Source organism: Gymnodraco acuticeps, unplaced genomic scaffold (assembly GCF_902827175.1).
Source record: "Gymnodraco acuticeps unplaced genomic scaffold, fGymAcu1.1, whole genome shotgun sequence".
NCBI classification, from domain to species: domain Eukaryota; kingdom Metazoa; phylum Chordata; class Actinopteri; order Perciformes; family Bathydraconidae; genus Gymnodraco; species Gymnodraco acuticeps.
The window spans coordinates 602,335-609,342 of NW_022990279.1; the positions used below are offsets into that span (position 1 = coordinate 602,335).

Below are 7,008 nucleotides of genomic sequence, written 5' to 3' on the forward strand. Positions count from 1 at the left end.
TAGAGGATGATGGTTTGCTTGACCTGTCAAACTTTGCACACCTCTTCAGTTGTCAATACGTTTTTCTGCCCAGACTACAAGCTAGTCTTGATGTATTTTGTGGTGGTTGGGATAACCACCCACTCAGAACTGAGGGAAACTTAACTCCTAATCAGTTGTGGCACATGGGAAACATCCAGCATCCTGTGGCAGAACCAGACAATGTGGCGGTAAAGGGGGGTTCATAACCTGAACATTTTTACAGTACACCCTTGCTCTAGAGAAATGTATCATATGGAGCACCTAAGGGGATATGGACCGACAAAAAACTCCTGCACACAAGAATGTTTTGCATGCTCATGTCTTACTAGTGAGCACAGCACAGGAGAGCACCAGTTCTTTACAGACCGTTACAATTATGTGTGGAAATTATAGTACAGGAATTTCTTCAGTTATATTTCACATTTGGACATTTAAGTTATCTTGTAACTATTTGTTTTAGTTTAAATCTGCAACTGGTTTTCATGTATCACATTCTGGTGTCTTTTTTTTAAGGAATTATAATAATAATAGATTTAATTTGTTAGCGCTTTTACAGGTGCTCAAAGACGCTTTACAGATATAGTGAAGGGAAAAGAAAAGGAAGGAACAACAAATAAATATATAGTTAATGTCAAATAATACAAAAACAATCACACATTAAAAGCCAGATTGAAGAAGTGAGTTTTTTGAAGGTGGTGAGGTCAGAGCAGTCTCTGATGGGATATTATTATTATTATTATACCTCCCTCATCTTGACTGGGAGGACAGCCTGATGATCCACACCATGGGGTCACTGATCCTGAGACAGGCCATTTGTCGAGCCATCAACAAGAGGCAGCACTGGGGGCAGCCATAAATCCCCTGGCACAGTCCCAATCACATGGCTCAGACATTTATCTAGCTACTGTCCAGTATGTCCAACACCTTCTAGGCTTACAGTAAAAGCACAATACACTTGCAACAGACATGTTGAGTAAGGTAAACTTATCTGAACTTTATTTTGAAATCTTGTATAATAAACTTAGCCTGGAAATTTGCACAGAACTAACAGAATATTACTTCCATAACTAAGAGCAAAACAAGAACATTGAACAGTTGACTATAGCTTTAGGTACAAGCTGTGATATAACAGTCACACATTTTGCTGCCAACATTTACACCAGCCCAAATCCAGTGTCATTTGTGCTAAGACACGCCATCAACTCTTTCTTGAATGTTGGGTAGTCTTGGTAGTGGGCAGGAATACGGAGTGTTTCAAAGCATGTGGATGACTTTGGTAGGCCACCGTTAATCACCTCCACTGTGAGGGTACTGGAAGGAGCCTCCCGTCCAACCCAGAACTTTGCAAGTTCCTTCAACTCATCACTGGATGCTGCAGAAAAAAACAATACATAAATGCTTGCAGTAAAGGAGAATGCTGCACTTGATACATTTCGCACAAGAACAAAACCAACTAAAATTCTTGTGTCAGGTACTGGGAAGAAGGGTGGCTGAAATCTAATACATTTGGATTTACATTAAATACACTGCACAAATCAATATTAAGGTGCTCTGACTCTTTAATCTGTTAAGGCTAGAAAGATAAGACTCAGATCTGGTGTTGTACATGAACCTCCATTAAGTACTACATTGTAACTAATATGACACGTTTGTTCTTCGACTAGGATAGATGTGGATAATGAGAACACATGTGAATGCATTACACTTAAAACATACAGTACATGCATCAATCATTGCATGAAGGAAATATACCATCTTGAATGAAGCGACGAAGGTATCCTGTGACACGGCTCTTATCTTCCAAAGAGCATTCATCATCATCATCATCATCATCATCATCATCATCATCAACGTCAATCATGGTCGGCCAGTTGATGCGGTCAAGAATGCTCTACATACAAAAACATCAAACAGACAAGCCATCTGGAATAAATAATTTTTCTGCTGTTTGGAAAATGTTTCTGATTGAACACTTCATTTCCAGCTATGATCAATACTACCGGTCTTATTAGACGTATTTACCTCTGGGGTCAACACAGCACTTGATGAAGCCATATCTAGGAGCTTATATTATTTAATAGTTATCCATTTATTTTATTGTTCTTTTTTGTTTATAGTAAATCTTCCTTTTAATTCTTATTTAAGTTGATCAAATAAGTTGTACCATGCCTCTGTTTTGTAAAGACAGCCTTTGGGCACCGGGGGAGGGGAGACCGGCTCATTATAAATATGGGAAACAGGTGGTAGTGAGCGGCGCACCCGGTAGGCTTATGGTTTTTTACCATCGGGTAAGAAGGAAGAGAAATGCTTGATGTGTTGACAATAAATTGCACTGAAACGACTTTTGCTCGGACCTTGATTTTTACCCATGCGTAAGATTCGCTGACGGGTGCCTCGGCGGCACTTTGCGTTATATTTCTTTCTTATATTTTTATGCGGTATGGCCGCTATAGCACTTGACTCCTGTGGAAAAAGAATTGGAGCTGCATCTGGACGTTGATTAATGAAGGGCGACAGCATTGTGTCTTTGAGTCCTTTTCTGATTTGCTTGATTTGCTTCATGGCTCGTCCAATTACCTGTTGAGATAAAATACAAAAACAAATCTTTATACCTTCAGTGGGATAAAAGTGTTATACAATATGTTGAATAGTGTCAACAGTATTCAATACCGCATGATAAAGAAGTCTCTCAAAGAGCCATCGCCGCTTGTCGTTAGACATCACAGGAAGGTCCCATGCCAGACACAAGGTGTTCACACTCTCCTTCTCAGCAGCTGAGAGTTCGGAGTTCCCTTCGAGCTTAAAGACACAATATGGACACACTTAAACCAAATCTAAAATGTGTTCAAATACGACACACTTAAACTGAATCTAAAATGTGTTCAAATATGAATCATGTGCAATTTGGAGAATACACACTATCTGGATTTTCTCCCTTAGATCCATGTCTGGACAGTCACGAATGCTAATGGTGGCAGTTTCAGCTGTGCCTCCACACAAGATATGAACAACAGCTGGGCTTAGGCCCGTCAGTGCAGGACCTCCATGCAGGAAGCAATGGCCAATGATTCTGCCCACCATCAGAAAAAGGTCACTCTCAACCAAGAATGCAGACGATGAAGTCGTCTGCAGGTGGTCTGGCTCTCCATCGAACAGCCTTGTGACACAGCAATTTCCTGTGCAAACAGAACAAATCCGTGGAACAATGATCATGTTATATTACTCAGCAATTCTGTGGTTGTACAGAATAAATTACATTAAACTATATATGTAGGTATGATCGTATCTTAAATATGTTTTAATTGGATAAATTATAGATGGATTAGGAATATTGCAGCATGAACACACTTCAACATATATATATAAGACACCCTACCAAAGTTCAAGTTAAAACCCTCTTTCAGCTTCTGCATCACTCTGGAAAACCAGTAGCGGTTCACTCCCTCTCCGATTGCAGGATCACCGAGCAATTATAAGAAATGTAAATATTCTGGGTATTTTTTTGTGAAAAAAAACAACTGCACTAAAACAAAAAGGGCAAACCTTCAAGTCTGCATTGCATAGGATTTGCCCACTCTACATTGCGTGCCTTGAAGAAGAATTCAAACTTTGAAATAAACCTTTATCTATGATTACTGGATATGTGAACTTGTATGCATCTGATGAAAAAAGGCACATTTGTTAAGCCTCAAGGCTAAACTATACAGAACAACAACATACCTCTCAACACAGGCACTGGCATGCATCTCGATGATGTCAGCAGGGTACACTACTTGGCATATGGGACACTTTTTCTCACTCACGACTGGGGAAGCTGAAAAAATACAGTGAGCAGCATTAGTTTAATACAGCTGTAGCAATGAAAGACAAATGAAGCCAAAATAACTGACAACGGCTCTGAAATTTCAAATATAAATGATCTGCTCAAGCAGAGGAAACATTTCAACAACAACTTTGTGGTCACTGAGAAACAAATAAGAAAGACATAGAAGGAAGCAGATCAGACTAATGACTAGACACATAATTATATGAATAAGTACACCACAAGTGAAGTTATATATTATCATTGATGAGTGTAGCATAGAATTATGTTAAGTTTTATTTGTTGTGTCATGAAAGTGTATTCACACTTACTATTGTCTTGATCATCATGGTCTTGCTTTCCATCTGAATCTTCATCAATTTCCTGTTAAGTGGATCAGATTTACAAACGTTATATGACAATACTATAGTTTGGATAATGCACTCACTGAACAAGAAGAACAAGGTGCTTTAGCTCAGCAAGGTCTCATGTAAAGAAAAACCTACTTGTTCAGTATCTTCTGCAGACTTGCTACAAGACTCAACATGTAGAGCAAGAAACTGTAGGGGTAAGGTTTCTCCACAGGTCCTGCATTGAGATGTAGGCATTTTGCTGAACTCAGGGGCATCAGCGGGAAGAGGCGTGGTGTCTAGTTCCTCTTGAAGTGGAATAATGAAAAGCGTGTGTTTTCCATTATTTGAAATTCACTTTAGCATTTTTGCTGTGTAGCCTTCGGACTCAGGTGGGATCACAGAAAGTTTTCTCTGGCCACTTCGTCCTTCAGTATTTTTGAAAGTGGGAAGTGAGCATACATCAATTTATTTGTATTTGTTTTCAACATTGATTAAAACATAAAAATAAAAATGTAGTTTAGAATCTCAACCCATTATAGTTGTGTCACCCCATTTTTAAATAAGGCTGAATCTGCTTACCCGATGCTTTATAAATTAGCCATCCACCAGTCAAAGTCTCCAGTTTCGGGTATTCAGCCGAAAGAACTGTTGAAATCTTAGTAGGAAGACAATATACAACAAGGACAACATAAAAAACATTAGCACTACAAATCATATTAAATTACCATGGCTAGCCTCTTAATGAAATATCATTATTTTAATGGTCACCTCTGCATGGTTGCTCTGTTCAGGCAATGCTATAAGGCGTTTACCTAGGCCTGCCATCAACAGCCTGAGCTCCTGAGTCCCTTGTGGAGTTCTGCTAATGGGTTTTGGGAGCAAATAAAACTGTACATTAAGGGTCTTTGTGGATGTGGCTGAAACTGTTCTCAGTGGCGCAGGGAATCTACGTTTGCCACTGGTTTGCTCTCTTCTGAAGAGACCTGGAAAAGACCTGGAAAGAAAATTGAAAGGCATGTCATACACAATCTTAACTACCAACCATACTTTATACATTGTAGCAACACTGTAATTTGTCTAACTTTGTCATCTCCTGCTGGACATTGGCTGGCCTCACTCTCAACTCCTGACGAGTTCCCTGGCTGGGGCTGGCCTCGATCCTGAACCTGAACCTGGGGCTGGGGCTGGCCTTGATCCTGAACTTGCCCTTGGCTGACTGTTGCTGTTAAAAGAGACAGCAAGTTCCGTGCAGCAGTTTCTATGTGTGCATACTCTGGCCTCTGGAAACAAATACATACAAACAAGAATAAATAAAACAGTATAATGTGTTTTTTGCTAGCTTAAAAGCAGTTTTGAGCAAAGAACACATTTGTATCTGTAAAGTGAGATAACTTAAACAGATTATATCAAAATCCCTACCTAAAGCACACATTTTGCACATTATCTTACACACATTATAGATTATCTTACTCTGTTACAAGTAAAAGTAGAAAAGTATTCTCATCAAAATATAGTGAAAGTAGCGACAGTAAAAGTAGTCGTTGTGCAGATTGGTCCATTTCAGAATAATATATATGATATGTTTTATAATGATTGATCATGAAAGTGTTCTCAAAGCTGGTGAAGGTGCAGCTAGTTTGAATGGCTTTGTATACTGCAGGGGAGCTGATGGATTTACTCCAGGTGGAACTAAAGTCTGATTCAACACTTGATTATATTTCACATCATTCATCCACATCTGTGAAGTAACTAAAGGTATTAAATACATGTAGTGGAGGAAAAGTACACCATGTACCTCTGATCTGTAGTGGAGTAGAAGTACAACATTTACCTCTGAATGGCAGTGGAATACAAAAAGTACCAATACAAATACAGTTCCGGTACAGAAGTACCGGATCGATAAGCAGTATCGGTAAGAGTAGTAGTAGGCCTACCAATAAAAGCTTTACGATACCCATCCCTAGTTCCAACAGCTGTGATAGTTATTGAGTTATCTTTGTAAAAAAAAACCGGGCACTCTCCAATACAACAATAAACAATAGGAGTGTCTTGGTGGAGACCTCACGGATATGTGTAATTTACACAGCGGCTTTCAACCACAACGTTTTTATAAACATTTTGAATCACTCAATATGTACATTGGTCGGTGCAGGTAAGCATTCTCTGGCTGAGGGACAATCTAATTCTAAGACATGCTCAACTGGGGCGGTAGTTTAGCCCTCATCCTAAATCAGAACCAAAACCAAAATTAGCCTAGCTTGTTGTAAACTAGCTTCTGCAGTCTGCTCATACTCATGAAACAGTAACTTAGTTTCAGTTAACATTGGCTTATTCATCAGAAAAATTAACAAACTCACCTGTTGGCCGCTCATTGTGAAATTAGTTCGGGTAACAGATGGCTGGATCGCTAGAAACACCTGTCATCAGGCTGGCAGGGGCTGTTCCATGCTCTGCTCAACCTCCCGCCTTCCCAAATGGACTCAGTAGCGCCCCTTGCTGCCGTGGAGCATGTGTGAGTGAGCATGTGTGAGTGTGTGCGAGCACAACCACGGCGGAATATTACTGCCAAAAGTCACGTGAGTGAGTCACGTGACTTTTGGCAGTAATATTCCGCTGTGAGAAGACAAAGTTTTGTACTTGTAAAACAAAGTGTTGTAGTTGTAAAACCAATGCTGAATGTGTCTCTGAAACATGATTTATTAGAAAAATGTGTTTTTTCTTTGCAAAACTAAATGCATTAGTTTGTAGATGGTGTTTTGTATTTGCAAACCACATTGTGTTTGTTAGCGAATCATGAGGCATTTGTAAAAACCTGTTTAGTTTGTTTGTGGA

The 7,008-nt window shown here is 39.4% G+C and overlaps 1 long non-coding RNA gene across 1 annotated transcript; it reads right to left on the minus strand.

Moving 5' to 3' along the window:
• Nucleotides 1-1,019: 1,019 nt before the first annotated feature.
• Nucleotides 1,020-6,724, minus strand: LOC117549673. Its single transcript, XR_004569518.1, has 11 exons — nt 6,534-6,724; nt 5,259-5,456; nt 4,945-5,170; nt 4,756-4,831; nt 4,330-4,601; nt 4,156-4,207; nt 3,742-3,835; nt 2,941-3,197; nt 2,692-2,820; nt 1,774-2,598; nt 1,020-1,393 (listed from the first exon to the last, which is right to left on the minus strand). It is a non-coding gene; the product is annotated as an uncharacterized LOC117549673 (long non-coding RNA).
• Nucleotides 6,725-7,008: the final 284 nt, after the last annotated feature.